A 12,889-nucleotide genomic window follows, 5' to 3' on the forward strand; every position below is an offset into this window, starting at 1 on the left:
TGATAACACCCACAGCAGACAATTCAATTACAGTCATGCTTGGCTTAATGACAGGCATATGCTCTGAGAAATGTGTCATTAGGTGATTTCCTTGTTGTGCGAACATCATGGAGTGTATTTACACAAACCTAGAAGGTACGGCCTACCACACACCTAGGCTATATGGTACAGCCTATTGCTCCTAGGCTGAAAACCTGTGCAGCATGTTACTGCGCTGAATACTGCAGGCAATTGTGACACAATGGTAAGTATTTGTGTGCCTAAACATACCTAAGCAGAGAAAAGGGATAGTAAAAATACGGTATTAAAAGATAAAACATGGTACACCTGTATAGGGCACTTACCATGAATGGCGCTTGCAGGGATGGAAGTTGCTCTGGGTGAGGCAGTGAGTGGTGAGTGAATGTGAAGGCCATTGAAGGTCATTGCTGTATACTTTTTATGATTGGCAGCAATAGGTTTGTTTACACCAGAATCACCCACAAATATGTAAGCGATGTGTTGCCCTGAGCCTTACTACAGCTGCAACAGCACTAGGCCATAGGGATTCTTCAGCTCTGTTATAATCTTATGGGACCACCATCACAAACGCAGTCTATCATGGATCAAAACACTGTTATTCACACATGACTGTATTTACTCAAAGCCTGCAGTGTGGGCCAAGTCTTTAGGGAGGTTGCAGACTAATATGGGATACAAAAGTGTAAGCCAGTAGTGAAACTAGTGTTCAGGGTCAGAGAAGTACCAAATCCAGACGTCAAACAGCACAAAAGGAAATCTCCTGGAGGACAAGGATTCTGCATGACAATTGTGTGACCAGAGGCCTTAACATCGTGCCTGGCACATATTAGGTTCCTGATAAATGTCTACTGGGTGACTCAAGAATGAGTGTTTAACTTGAATCTGAGGAGCAGCTTCACAGAGAAGGTGAAGTCTGAGCTGATGATAATGCTACCACTTGTTACTGTAGAACGTGGTACATATTTTTCTATTACAGCCCCTGTGTCTAAGCCTAACTTTGCATCCATGTGGGCTTGATGACCATTGACCATCTATCTACTTGCATAAATAGACACGAATGAGGACTTTGTGGGTTTGGAGGCTGAAAGAGGAGGGAGAAAATCTTGGTTGGGACCTAGCTCAGAGAGAGGGGAGTCTAGACTAGATAACGACAACAGGGTCCCCTGCCTGCCCAAGGACATGTTTTTGAGCTCTTCTGGGGAGAGAGGTTAGAACCTAAAGAGATGTTTTCATGAAACCTCTTTCAGAATTAAAGGAAACAAAGATCTGGAACCTTGAAACCTCATCACAGGGAGAAGCAGCACCAAGGCCAGGCCAAGCCAGTATTTTCCTACCAAGGACACTGAGGCAGAGGGGCAGGGGACCTGCTGCCCACCCATGTCTGGCCTGACCGAAGAAGAGTTGGTCTCAGAAAGCCCACAGTCATTTCTGAAAACATTTGCGATATCCTCGGGGGAAACTCAGAAATATCTAGGATCATTGGAAGCTCCCAAACTGCAATGTAGGGAAGACTTAGTACCAGTAAGGGACGGGGGGGCGGGGGGGGGGGGCGGGGGTGGTGGTGAGGGCGGGCAGCAGGGAGGGGCTTAAAGTTGCTTTGCCTATACTTCAGGTGGTGGGACTTAAAAAAATCAGTGATTCAAATAAAAGATGGGGTGGTGAGGATTAATGTTGATGGAGACGGTGGGTGTGAAGGATGGGCACTAACACCCCTCTCTGCGAGTCTCCCTGAGCTCTGGGACATCTTCAGGAGGATTTTGCGGGGGTAGGGCCCTGCAGGTGTACAGGTGAGGTCTACCGCACAGCAGCATGGATACCAGTGAGGCCACATTTATCCTGACAGCTTGTGGGCCCGGGAACAATAAGGTTATTATGCTCAACAAAACATTATTATTCACTTCCATGTCTCCTTTCACCACTATATTCTGAGCCCCTTAAGGGTAGAACTCTATTTTGCATTAATTTTGTGACCCCAGTGGTGTAGCACGGGGCTATGGCCCATGGGGTCTTGAGAGCTGTTGTACTGCATGAAAGGGAAGGAGAACAGGGCACTAGCATTGACTGAGCCCCTTCTATGGACCAGAAGGACAACTTTCATGGATTTTGTCATTCAATCCTGTTATCAGCACTTGGGGCATCAGAGAGGGACCACAGGAACTTGCGAGGAAGAGAAGTAAGATGGCTTTCTGAGAGTTAAACTGGGACGTCAGTGCAGGAAGGATCAGGAAGAACTATCTTAAAGTCATCTTCAGAGATGAATGGCTCCTAGGCCTGCACAACCTGATGGAGCCTCGTTAACTGCATAGTCTCAACAGAGAGCCTCAGGTTCTTGTGTCGGTTATTCAGAAGGATGATCAGACATGGGCAGGGACAGAAAAACAAGCGCAGAGGCAAGTGCTGGCGGGGCCGCCCAAGCACTGTCAAAAGAAACAGGCCAAAGGATTCAAGTCCCACTGGCCAGGTGGTTCCTCTTCCAGGCCGAAGAAACTCATCTTCAGCCCAATGTGGTTAGACATTCGTTTCATCTAACACCACACGCGTCAAGTCACCTCTGATTACCACATGATATCCTATATGGGTCTTCCTTGAGGAGAAGACACTGGTCCCATGGAGTTAGCTCTTCACACTGGCCCATGTGACAATTACGTCTCATAGTTCATGAATAAACTGGCATCCAGGGGATGATTTGTCATTCCCCAAGGTCCATCCACAAGGAAGGTACAGGCTGGTCACAAGTGGTCTCGTTCCCAGCATAGCTGTTGCCCTTCATGAAATGACAAATAGACACCCAGAGTTTCTGCACCATCCTGGAGAACACGGCCAGGCACTTGCAGTCGCGCCCTCAGCATGGTCCTGCCCCTTGGCTGCTGCCAAGTCAGCTGGTTGAACCAACAAGACTGAGAACCGGACGGTCTTTTGCCGTTTTGACCACAGTAAGTTCACGACATAATGATAAATGCCACCTTATGAAGCCTCTTAGAAGACAAATGGCTGGTGGCCCCAAGTGATAGCAAGCATATACGCCTCCGCTTTGCCATCCCATTGTATGGGTGAGGAAACTGAGTCTGACGAAATTAAAGTAGCTTGCCCAGGCTCACAGGTGAGTCTTACATTCAGAGCTGTCTGATTCTAAAGCTTATATTCTTGCTAGTGTGCCATACTGAATAATACTTGAAATTTGTAGGTGCTTTACAATTTACAAATAATTTTGCCCCACCAGTGTCTCATTTCATCCTCACAAGAACTCTGAACAGTGGTGACACTGAGCCCAGGCAGCCTTGCACTGTATCTGGCGGCAGGCCTTGAGGGGCCAGGCAGGAGGGTTCAGAGTGAGAGGCCACAGGAGGGCACAATGAGCTCTAAGGGCTATGACCACAAGTTTTCTCCCTCAGCGCAGCTACTGAGCATGCATGTGGACTAAGGGGGGCTCCCCAGGGTGAGAGTCAGGAAAGAGGGAGTTGGAAGTAGAGGAACGCATGGCTTACAGGAGAATTTAAGAGCTCCTGCTAGCAGCCCAGTTTGTAACCCATATAGGAAAGAAGATTCCTGGCCATTGGGTCAAAACTACCTGTGGCATCTCTAGAAAGCCCTGTAGCTACTCTTAGGGCTATGGACGCCAAATCACCCATAGCCCTGTGGTCTTCTAATCTTTGGTAAACTTCCTCTTACCTCCTATGAAAAAAACACTCTTTCTACTCCATTCCAAAACCCCTGGTTCTTGCTCATTTTCCCTACTGACTAGGTGGTGATGGGGACACATTAGTGGTGTGGGCATAGGTGGTGATAGGGACACTAAGTGGGAAGGGGACACATTAGATTTGGCATTGGGTACAATTTTTACCAGGTACACCAGTGAGCAAACCAGCATAGCCGTTAGTATTCATGCTTTTCACGGAGGAAGACACCGAGGTTCCTAGAGGTTAGGGTGCCTGGACCTGGTCCTCAAGGAATTTTCTTAAAAGCCCCTTTGCATTATATTGGAATGCAAAGAAAAGATAGTTGGTCAGTGTGGTTAGTAGTTGGGCTGACTGTATAGACTGTATCCTTTTCAGTGTAAAGCAGCTCCAAGGAACCTGCAAAGCCCTCTGGCAGCTTTTGTGAAAGTTATCTTCCAAGGTTGCATCCTCAAAATTATCCCTGGTGTGGAACAAGGGAGACAGCTCTGGCAGGGGCTCCCCCAACCCCTACCCGGGAACAGCCATAGTTTCGCCCAGGACTCTCCTTTCTCTGCCCCAGGCCCACGCCTCTCCACACTCCTCTTTCCAACCAAAAATGGAAAGGCATTTCCGTTTCTCAAACAGTTTCATACATAGAAACTCACACCCAGGAAGACACTAGCTATTCCTTTGCTTTATGTATCCTTTCAAATTATCACTTCATTTAGAAATCTAATCATATTATAATCTATTCCCAATAAATGAAACCTGCTAAATGGTGTGGATGGATCAATATTCAGAATGGGTGGTGGAGAGAGTTTATTGTCTGTTTCATCTTCTTTGCCTTATTGCCAAAAGATTTCCTCAAGGAATTTTCTGAAAAGCCCATTTGCATTATATTGGAATGCAAGGAAAAGAGAGTTGGTCAGTGTGGTTAGTAGTTGGCTGACTGTATAGACTGAAACATGAAGGAACTAAAAGACTGTGAGACTGCTTTGTGAACCAAGCAGCACCAACACCCTACTTTTTCTGTCCCCTTGCTGAGCTAGAAACCAGACTCTTCATGTATTATTGATTTTGATGACATTTAGTTTCAGATTCAATAGTGTGTAAAACATTGAAACCCTGAATGTGTGAAAATAAAGATATTATGCCCTGAGAACATACTAACTACAGAGTAGTTGTCAAAATATTCTCTAAAAACTCTTCCTAAATAATCTTAAACTGCATAATGGAGTCATAACCTTATTTAACTCCTTATGTAAAATACAATTTTTATAAATTCTTTTCCTGTAACCTTTTGAATTCTAATATTCCTATGCAAATTTCAAGTCTTTATTATTTATTCATAGTCCCTCATCTCTAAGCCATCCAAATGGGGAAAAATGTTGTCATGCAAAGTCATTAACTAATTTAATTTTGATCATCCAGTACATGATATTTAATCTTCTGAACTTAAAATTACTTTCTAGCTGCCTTACAAGGCCATTAATGTCAGAATTTCTTAAAGCATTCACCTCTATACAGCCATTAGCAAACCCCATATTGCTCACCCATTTCTCAATAATAGATAGAATTGAACAAAGGCACAGCACCCCAATGACATGAGCATTGACTAAAAATAAACACACATTTTTAAGGTTTTTAACTCCAGGGTTCCTAAGAGTGCTGCTTGAAAATTTTCAGGTTGAAACGCAGTTTTCAAAGTGAAAGAAACTTCACCTATATCTGTTTGTGAATTTTGAAAAATGGAAAAAGTCAAACTATGCCTTTCTTGGCAGCGTCCCTTTGTGACTAAGAAAATAGATGTGAGCAGAGGAGATTAGATCATTAAACACAGCAAAAACACGGTCAATGGCTGTCACTGGAGAAACCAACATGTGTTATCATTTTGTCATTACTTCCGATTCCTCCATAGAAATCTATTTAGTGAGACAAAAATCCACATAATCCAAATGATGCATCTTAAAGCTAAACAAACATCCAAAATGCTAGTCCTATGTTTAAAAGTAATAACTCTCCCTAACATGATTACTTATTTGCTATTTGAACATAATTGTCTCTTAATTGCATGAGCACTTTTATAAACAAGTTATCCTAGAGATGGGTAACTCAGAAACATTACAAATAACCCACTGTACCTGTTCCTGTAACTCCGATTCTCAAACGGGAACAACTTGCTGTTTTCAGCTGGTCTGGAAATAGAAGTGCACAGAAACAGAAGAAGGCAGGGGTGGAGGGAGCTGTTCCATACCTGTTCCACTCTTTCAGAGCAAACGGCTGCTCCTTTCCATCGTTGCCCCCGCGCGGGGTTAAGCGGGTCGATAGAGTCAGGTTACTTTTCATTTGTGACTCCGTCAGCCAATTGGTTATCCCTCTGGAAAACACAACAGAGAGAGAATAAAACATGCATGACCATCCAGTTTGCTATTACAAGGCATCCAGTGATACCAAAATATATGCATCCACTTTTAATCCTTTGTCAACAGGTGCTTGGCTCAACCAAACCTATTAGGGAACTGCCTCAGTGTTTCCACCAGGACTTTCCACTAAGAAACCATGCTAACCTCCTGATCCGTGAAGTGAGTTCTTTCCAATTTTCTTTTCTTTTTTGTCTAAGGCTAATACTAATCAATTGATTTAAAATTACTGGAAAAACCATGCAATATTAATAAGGGAGAAACTTTAATTGCTCACTACATTAATACAACTATTTTGCACAAATTTGCACATTTTACCCTAATCTTAGGTAAGAGGCATTGAATCACAGTAGTGACTGAGGTGGTTTTAAGAAGTAATTAAGAGATATCTCAAAGAGCTAAAAATAGAAATACCATTTGATCCAGCAATAGCACACTATTAGGCATCTACCCAAAGGAATAAAAGGCATTCTATAATAAAGACATCTGCACTAGAATGTTTATGGCAGCACAATTCACAATTGCAAAGATTTGGAAACAACCCAAGGGCCCATCAATACATGAGTGGATTAATAAAATGTAATATATGTATACCATGGAGTTCTATTCAACTACAAAAAACAATGGTGAACTAGCACCTCTTATATTATCCTGGATAAAGCCCTTCCTTTGAAGCGAGGTATCACAAGGATGGAAAAACATGGATTCGCCATCAAATTGGTACTAACTGATCTACACTAAGGTGCTCAAAGGGTAGTAATTTTCACTGGGTGCCAGTCAGGTGGGAGGGGGGTGGTGGGGGGTAAATTCACAACTAATGGATGCGGGGCACACTGTAAGGGGGATGGGCATGTAGCCTAGGAGGCTGAAAGAGCAGTTTAAGTGCTGCTTAGCAGGACAGGTAGCCAAGCCTGAGGCTATTTTGTGAGACTGGTGCAGCTCACTCTCGCCTCTAGAGAGCGTTGGTTTTTCAGATACCAGGTAATAAAAGGCTATTTCTCATAGACCTGACTTCCAGCCAGAGTTTAGGAACCAGCCTATCATCACACAGAGAAATAGAAACAAAACCAAAAACAAACAAACAAAACCCAAAGCAAAAAATCTAAAGAAATTTAGAACTAAATACCCAAGTTCTAGCATCAACTCAGCTTAAGGACAGTGTCCTTTGATGAAATGGAAATAGTTGCTATATTAACATGGTGAGATTAACTTTTTCAAATTTAGTTGAATAAGAAATATTTTTAGTAAAATCCATTATTTTAGACAATCAATCACTCTCCTTAAATCATTAATTTTTAATTTTTGAGAGTATTTCATAAAACATTAGCTTTAAAAAATTAAGTATTGTAAAACTCTTGAGTGAAGTGGAACTGTAGCTATGTTTCAAAGAGAAAGCACAGTTTCTTAATCATCCACTCGTTCAATAATTGGACACCTATTGGATCCGGGCACTGTACTCAGAGCTAGAAATACATTTGATAAACAAAAGCAAACGCAGACCCTGAGTTTGTGGGTCAGAGAGTTATAGCCTTCCGAGAGAGACAGATAATAGAACCATCAAATGGTCACTACAATAAGTGTAAAAGTGAAACTTCGGAGAAATGCTATAAGAACAAATAAATCAGGGAACAGAGGAAGACTGGAGAAAGTTTCTATGAACAAAAACAACCGAGCAGAGTTCTGAAAAGAATTAGATGAAGGGATTGCTGGTAGAAGCAAATATATTCCAGGCAGGTGGAAGAGCATGTTCAAAGACCCTAGGTGTTTAGGTCAGAGAAGTGAGAGGGACATTCCGATGTGTGCTGTCACGCACAGGACGTCACTACCTGCCTATACGTATATGGCTTCTGATATGTCATCAAAAGACACAGCCAGAGACCAACAGGACCACATTCCTCTTAGCCAGGTGAGGCTTTCTACAAGTGGTGAGTTGCAAGCGACGACATTTGCAAAAGGAAATAACTCATGGCAAGCACATAAACTATTCCTTGGTGCAAAATACTCTAAAGGTATCGTAAAAGCACGGCCAAGTGAATTATTAATGTTCTGAAGACGAGAATGTAGAAGACCTTCCAAGAGTGAACCAGAGGGACCGAAGGGGCCTTGCTGTGAGGTAGAAAATTGGAGAGAGAACGATGTGGGGGGGACGGGTGTTACGTGCTAACTTTCCTCATGTGTTCTAGTATGGGATCTTCGCGTTTCCTTTAGAGGCGCATAAGGACTGTTTATATGTATCTCTCTCTCAATTACCACATAGGGTCAGAGTTATTATATGAAATGACTGGTACACCAGCACGGGATCTGCAGCGGGTACCACATGAATTATCTGAATATTCAACTAAAACAATGTAACACATAAGCATTAGGGTACACAGGCTTTCATTTAAATTTCATAGCTCAGCAGGCTTGAGCACCACTCATTTTGAACCTGTGACATGCAGGGGCACATGGCCCCAACAGACAGACCCTGATCCAAAGACGGCCCAGCATGATGAACAAGGCCATCGTTATTGCTTTTGCTGTTGTTATTTTTATTGCCTCTCTACGTCCTTTATGGTGTCGTTATTACAAAATATGGAATTTATATATAAATTTACTTTGCATATTTCAAACAGATGAGTCACCTGGTCAGGATTCATTGTGTTAAGTGAATTTAGAGAAAAAAAAGAAACAGGGGATTGATTTGATTGTGTAAATTGAAAAAGCTGTTATTGCCACTCCAACAGTATCTCAAACACAGATATTCTGGCAAGTCTTCTGTAAAATCAAGTGTTTATATGTTTCAGAAGAGCAAATTGGTTAATTCCTATTGTGTTTCATAATTTTCCAAAGTTAAAATATGTCCCCCTTTTAAATGGAAGTCACAAAAGGAGACAGAATTTTAACATGCTGGAATCTGTACATATATAGAAAGCGTAGACTCATGGAAGGCTGGGGGGGAAGAACTAGGCTAGAACTCTCTCTAGAATCACTTGGATAGGTTCTAGGAATCTGATGCCTGGAGCCCATCCAGACTAAAAAGCAGAATCTTGCAGAGTGGGGCTGGGCTGGGGCATTTCTAAGGCTCCCAGCGATGTTCTAAAGTGCTGCCTGGGCCGAGAGCCACTGTTGATTCAATGTCAGAGAATCTGACTCAGAGAGCTCCGCAGTTAAGCAATGTGGAAAGCACCTGCTGACCAGGCAGCTCTCTGGAGGGATTTTCCTTTGCCTGAGTTTCCTAAGCAAACATTTACTGAAGATAATGGCGTCCATGTGATTAAACAGAAAATAAAATTTGGTTTAAGTCAAGAAGGCGTATCCAAAACTAACATTCTTCTTTCTTAAACTTTGAGCAAGTTGCTCTCTTTAAGCCTATGTTTTCTCTGTAAAACTGCAATGAAACATGAACTCTTTTTTTTTCCTCCCAGACCTTTTATAAAATGTCTACTACAATGTGCAAAGAATTATACCAGGAATGTGCAAAGAATTATGTACACAGATTGTTTTCTAGGGTTGAAGTCTGGGAAATTAAGAAGTACTTTCTCCCTGGCCCCCAATATTGGAACAGGGTACATTGGAAGTGTTTTAAGAATTTGAATATGTAATCCCAGTAGATTTCATCCCAAATCTGTAATTCATCAATAGGTTGAATGAGTTATACAACAAATGATGATAGTAACTAACACTTTAACTAGATGATCTCATTTAAGTCCTAAAAAGTGTAAAGTGGGTGCTTTTGTAACTTCATTTGCTAGGGGAGGAATATAAGATTGAGGAGGTTAAATGAACTGCCCAAGGTCACCAGCCAGTAAACAGTGGACTCTGGCTATGGTTGATTCCATAGCTCAAGCTTTAACCCATCACCAAGCTTTGCTTCAGGAGCTTGTAATTCCAGGGGACTGCTGCCTGCTACAGTCCCTTTTTCTAATCAGTCTGTGGCTGAGCCAGGTGGTGCATCTGTTAAAGCTCAAGAAAAAAACTGAGGAATGGATTTAAACAAGGAACCACCAGCAAGTGTGCTCACTAATGAGGTCCAACTTGCAACATCTTTTTGGTTTGGCAAAGCTCTGAAACTGAGAACTGTGTTACTGGGAAAATTATTGACTGAGTCTTGTCCCCTGCTAGGAAACGTAATACGTATTTCACATGTGTGAAATTTAAACACCTTGTTGCTTACTTACAGTAAACAATTGCGCTAATAAACCAAGGAGGCTTCAGGCCCAACAGATGTGTTTATTTGACAAAATGTCTGCAAACAGAACCTTGTTCCTTGATTTTGCCAATAGTGATTCCCTATTCACATAGTGCAAGATGTCTTTTCTGTCAGTCAGCTAAAAGAGACAGAAGACAAAAACAAGGAAGATACTACCTGCTCAGGACAAACGTCCTTTTCAGTAGGGTTTCTAATACAGACATCCTTCTGCAAACTGTCATCTGAATGTGGGTGAGTAGCCTGCAAAACCAAGGGTACCCTCAGAAACCAAAATAATTTTCAATCCTGTTTGTTTTGCGAAGGCGATAGGACTGGCCTGAAGATATATTTTTATCTTAACTCTAAGCCCCCTTTCAAATGGAGCTTCACTCAGCCCAATGAACAGAGGCACATTTGAAAGAGAAGGAAATGCTAAAGATTCCCTCTTACAATGAATAATTGTGCTTATGTCACACTTGATCATTTCCTCAGTGCTTTTACAAGTCGAATGTATTATGTGATAGTAGATGCTCATTTTAAGAAAGACACGCTATTAGGTGTGTGGTCATGTGACTTCTCCCAAGCATGAACCTCTATAATGAGGGGCAAAGATCTGAAACTGGAATCCAAGTGATCTGCCACCAAATTATGTTTTTCTACATGCTTGTTAAATAAAAAGACTGAACTGAGCAAGATAAATGACAAAGGGAATCCCCTCATTGGTGCACATGGCCAGCCAGCCCCTGCAGTGGTCACTGGTTTGGCCAGCAGGAGGGTCCTCTGCCTGCCTTCTGGGCCCACTGCACCAAGCAGGTCAAGGCCTTGCACAAAGATCTAGTATCCACAGTGGATCTTCTCAGTGGTACATTCCAGCTTGCTCATCAAGATAATGGGGGAGGAGCTTAGGAAATTTCATTCCAAAATATGACTCCTTGGTACAAATAATATTTTGAATTACAGGCCATTCAAAATCCAGACGCATTGGAAGGGGCTTTCCTTCTATCTGCATGAACAGGACTGACCAAACAAAAGAGCAATGAACTTCCCTTCCTCTCCCTGTTATCTCAACATATTGCAGGAAAGAAGAACAAGAATGCAACCAGACCTGACCCAAATCATTTGAAACATAATATCTGTCTCTCAGGTGAATTTACAAGTCAGTCTGTTTCTCCCATCTATCCATCCTCCCTAGCAACCATTTATGGCCTCTAAACAGAATTACCTATATTCCTCATATCCCCTCTCCCCTCTAAAGGCATGTATGAAAATATCTGGATCCCACCGAGATATTGGGTAATCACTCTGTGATTCTCCTTATGCACATGGCAAATAAAACTTTCTCTTATTAATCTGCCTTGTGAATTGATTTTTCAGCAAACTTTTGGGAGGAAAGGGGAAGTTTCGCTGCACCCCTGCAATGGCAATGGCCTTGTACTCTCTTTTATAGATACATATTCCCTCATCAATTCGTGAAAGTTTTCCCTTTCATTTAACAGCCAAGTTTCACTAAATTGACTCACTAGTACAGCTTTTGGTCTGCAAGGCCTTCTTCCTTCCTGCAGGTGGTACTTTGCTATTTATTTATAGCAGGCCATTGCTGAGAACAGTCTCGCCTCTGCTGGGTGTCCCTGCAAGGTACCCCCAACTGTCTGTCTGAAGCTGAGCAGCCTCTCCCGGGGGTGAGAGTGGAAAGGCCCTTTCTGAATGAACTGTGTCATCTAGTGAAGATTCTTCCACAATGGCATACAGGCTCCCTGGGGCTCCAGACATGAAGATGACACAGTCCCCTGCTGCCCACCTCAGGCTGGCACCTCTCCCAATGGGCTCCTCACGGGCCTCAGGGCTCCAAGGCCGAGCCCTCCCCTGGAGCCCAGCCACCCTTCCCAGGGCCCTGACCACCCTGCCAAGCCTCACCACAGCCCCCTCAACAGCGCCACTCCTGGTCCTTCCAGAGTCTTCTAAGAGCCCTGCAAAGTTGTCTGTATTGCTCCAGAAACCACGAATGCTCTGCCATTAGTGGGAAGCTAATCACGGGGAAACTGTCCCAAGACCTCAGACACACAGACTGGTCAACAGGCCACGGTCACCCAAGCCCGGCTGCTGCTGGGGAAAAAGCAGTAGGACCTCCACAATCCCTCGACCCTCCTCACGGGGTCTCCTCCATTGTCTCAGGGCCAGGCCTCACCTCCAAATATGAAGACAACCCCGTACAACAGGTTTAAAAGGACTGGCCCCCACAAGTAACAAGCCGAGTCCCTGAACACAGGTAGCTCTTATCTGGGGTACAGTCCAAACTCTCCGGCAGAACTGGACAGAACCGGCCAATCCCAGGACTAGGTGGGAGGGGTGGCAAGCCCCTCAGGTCTCCCTGCCCCAGCCCCTGGGCAGGGACGTGCAGCAAGTGGCCCCAAAAGCCTTCTCTGCACCTTTCATAGAAGACTGAGCAAAATATTTAAATGAACAAATAGATAAATCAGCACTTATTCTTAAATGAAGAAAAAAATTATATACATAAATAGTTGCTGGTTCCCAGGATCTCAGTCCTAAAGCAAGGCAGACCCACTATTCACTGTGACTGTGTCGCCCTCTGGTGTTCAAAAAGGAATAGACTACAGACAGCA

General features: G+C 43.3%; 1 protein-coding gene across 1 annotated transcript in view; it reads right to left on the minus strand.

Annotated features, from left to right (window-relative positions):
• DNAJC5B (DnaJ heat shock protein family (Hsp40) member C5 beta) overlaps positions 1 to 12,889 on the minus strand; it is a 73,060-nt gene that overhangs the window by 45,834 nt on the left and 14,337 nt on the right. The window contains exon 2 of the mRNA XM_012737190.2: positions 5,932 to 6,054. The gene's annotated coding sequence lies outside the window, so the exon portion shown is untranslated. The remainder of the gene's footprint in view (positions 1 to 5,931; positions 6,055 to 12,889) is intronic.

Source organism: Microcebus murinus, chromosome 7, assembly GCF_040939455.1.
Source record: "Microcebus murinus isolate Inina chromosome 7, M.murinus_Inina_mat1.0, whole genome shotgun sequence".
Taxonomy (NCBI): Eukaryota; Metazoa; Chordata; class Mammalia; order Primates; family Cheirogaleidae; genus Microcebus; species Microcebus murinus.